Genomic DNA, 3,488 nt, shown 5'->3' with positions numbered 1-3,488 from the left:
ACTATACATTAATGTAATACTATACTGTACAAAATGTATACAGTGATAATGTATTTAAGATTAACTAAATGTACATATTTTATACAAAGACCAGTCTTGAAGCATGACGCAGCTTCTGATGCGTCGTCTCTTGTGCAGTACTGTAGGGGATCAAACATCTAGAGTACATTAACCCGTAAATATAAACACCATCCAGGAGTATGTACTACTGTATACAAATACATATTTTTACATGAAAACGTTATTCTGTTTGAAAAGTGGGAGATGCGAATGCGAAAAGAGACAATTATGAATTATCTCTTCCATGGAATACTATTTTAGAATTTATCAAATTGTGCAACAAGGATTGTAGATCTAATTTTAATGGGGATTTTTATGAGCACAGATTTGGAATGGCAATGGATAATCCCTTATCACTTCTTTCAAGTAATATGTATATGGAATTTTTTTAGGATGAGCTTTTAGTGAATATTTTGCCTGAAGGAGTTTTGTGGTTTCGGTATGTTGATGGTATCTTTTGTATATGGTCTTTAATTTAACGTTCATTTGCTTCTACTGATCCTTGTACTTTTTCAGGGCTTGTCAATTCTACAAGTGATATACCAGGAGAGGTACGATTTTGCAGTCTTTCCTGACATTAGTACAGAATAGTCTTTCATGGGCTTTTGACTGGGAATTGCCTTTTCCTCTGTAGTTTCGTCTGCAGTAATCAAGGTTCTTCTGGCATCTATTTAAAAAAAAAAAAAATTGACCAGTCTTTTCACAGTTGAACACTTGATGTAGCATGTGGGACTTGGAATTTTAGATTCGGAAATGAATGCAGCCTCACTATATAAAACAACATTATGGGTGCCAGTTCTTCTCTTGATATAATCAAACCAGCAACGTTAGCATACAATACTTTTGGTTTTCCACAAATGATAAACTGTTTCTCCCCGATCTAGGTGAGAAGCAAATATTCTACGTTATCAAGAACAAATGGCCGTTGTTTCGTCCATGCCAGGTCCCCTTTTGCAACATCAATTGCTTTGATTTCTTTTATTTCTTCAGAATTGTATAAATCTTGGATGTTGACGATCCTACATTTTGCTAGGTCTGCCACACTCGAACCTAGTTTATGCTTCTAGGTAATCTGTTTTTTCAACTTTACAGCAGTAATCTTATTACTATCGTTATTAATCATCTGAAGGGTTGGGGTAGGGGCTATTGTCTAGACGTTGTGCTTTACTGTTACTGTTAACTTGACAATGAATAATAGCAATCACAATTATATAAAAGAACACACGGTCGCAATATTACAATGAACATTTCTCAATAGTTGCACTATCCATGATACTGGTAGAGTGCTGCTCAGGCCTCGGAGTCGTAGAGCCGGAGCAAAAGAGTTAAGGTCTGAGGAAGGGGGATGAGGCGTGGCTGCGAGCGAGGGCCAAACAAAATGAAGTAAAAATTACGTAAACACTGACTGTGTCGGTATTCGCAAACCGATAAAATTCTCGTGAAACGATTTGAATTTTCATTCTCGTATTCAGTCTCTCGTAAACCAAGGTAGTATTGTTCATTATATCTTATGGTTACTCTGAAATGAAACAATTAAATGAATTAAAGTAGTTATTCCAACAGTCTTCGATTAAGTTGGCAGTCACATAAACATATCAAATAATTTGCCATTCTCTCAGTCTTTTTTATTCAGTCGCATTAATGACTACCGTGCACGTTTTTGAACAGTTTGGAAAAACTGTTTTTATTAACTTAGGTAAATCCTAATTTCCAGTTTGTCATAAATATTATCATATATTTCAAATTACACAATCCTTTTGTCCTTTCCAGATTATATACTGCACTTTAGGACAAAGCGAAATTCTACCCGTTATTTAGATATTTTAGATTTATTGACAGCACAATCGAGATTGGTTTTGGAGTTCCAGGGCGTCTTATATAAAAAGATTCTTACAATTTTTCTTAAATTTATTTTGGAAGTCTATATTTCTATTATATTTCTATTCAAAATATCACACTATATTTGCAAGTTCTTGAAAAGAAATGTTGTTTTCCATTTTTCGTGTAAAAGGGTTTTCTTAATATGTTATAAGTGAAAAATCACCAAAGGGCTAACCTTTAATATCCAACATAAATATAGATATCATAGATTTTGAAATAACCTTCGTTATTCCAAAATTCACGAATAAGGTGTTTTTTTTTTTTTTTTTTTTTTTTTTTTTTTTACATGCTCGTTGGAGAGAGGCTACTTATTTTGTGACGGTATATCCCAAGATGGAAAGAAAGTTCATGTGTTCTTGTTTCTTACAGCCACGCGCAATGTTTCTTTTTTTGGAAGTCTGAGAAAACAAAAGAAAACCTTTAGTTATAAAATTGATTTCAAAACAGTGTCCCAAGCAGCATCAATTCATCCTGGAGAGAACTGGAATGACCTCTAAAGAAATATGATTTGCATCTTTATGTATATATTTTTGTCATTATCAGAAATTAGTCCTATTTATGTCCTATTTAGTGAAATATATATAAAGAAAATAACAGGAGAGTGGTTGGAAGAAAAATAACATAGCTTTCATGTGTGCCATATTCCATAAATTATAGGTATTTGAGGTCTCACCATTGCCTTATAAATAGAACGAAATCTTCGTGGTAAATTCGCAGCTTTAGTCTTATATTTAGAGCGAGGAAGGTTATATTTAGCTCCAGAACAGAGGCGTGTTGGGGAAAGACTTCTATTTGCAGCCAGGTCTTGCTCTGAGTGTCAACCAGAGAGAGAGAGAGAGAGAGAGAGAGAGAGAGAGAGAGAGAGAGAGAGATAGAGAGATGCGATGCGAAACAGGATTTTAGTTAGAAGAGATGAAAGCCAAAAGAGGGAACAATTTGAAAAGTGAAAATAAACAAAGGTAAAATGAAAAGAAAACAACATTCAGAGAACGTGAAAGTGGGGAGGGGCTTAATAGAAAGGATCAAGGAAAAAAGATCGAAAGAGCAATTTAAAAAAGCTAAATTATGCTCTGTCCTAATGGTGTTTCGAGGAGTGAGAAATTGGTGGAAAGGAGCAGCCATTGGTGAAGGAAATGGGTGGTATATATTAATTGAAGCATTTATTAGGATTATTAATCCCCTGTCTACGAGGGGTATTATTATTATTATTATTATTATTATTATTATTATTATTATTAGCTAAGTTACAACCCTATTTGGAAAAACAGGATGCTATAAGCGCAAGGTCTTCAACAGGGAAAAGAGCCCAGTGAAGAAAAGAAATGAAGAAATATAGAATAGTGCACCTGCGTCTACAGTACTTTCAGGTTAAAGAACTCAAATGAAATATAGTGAAAGATCATGGTACAGAGGTTATGGCACTATCCGAGAATAGATAACTATGATTTGATTTTGCAGTGCCCTTTTCCTAAAAGAGCTGCTTTCCATAGCTAAATAGTCTCTTCTAGCCTTACCAAGTGGAAAGTAGCCACTCAACTATTACAGTG

Source organism: Palaemon carinicauda, chromosome 8 (assembly GCF_036898095.1).
Source record: "Palaemon carinicauda isolate YSFRI2023 chromosome 8, ASM3689809v2, whole genome shotgun sequence".
Lineage (NCBI taxonomy): Eukaryota > Metazoa > Arthropoda > Malacostraca > Decapoda > Palaemonidae > Palaemon > Palaemon carinicauda.
Note: the sequence above shows the minus strand (reverse complement) of the source record.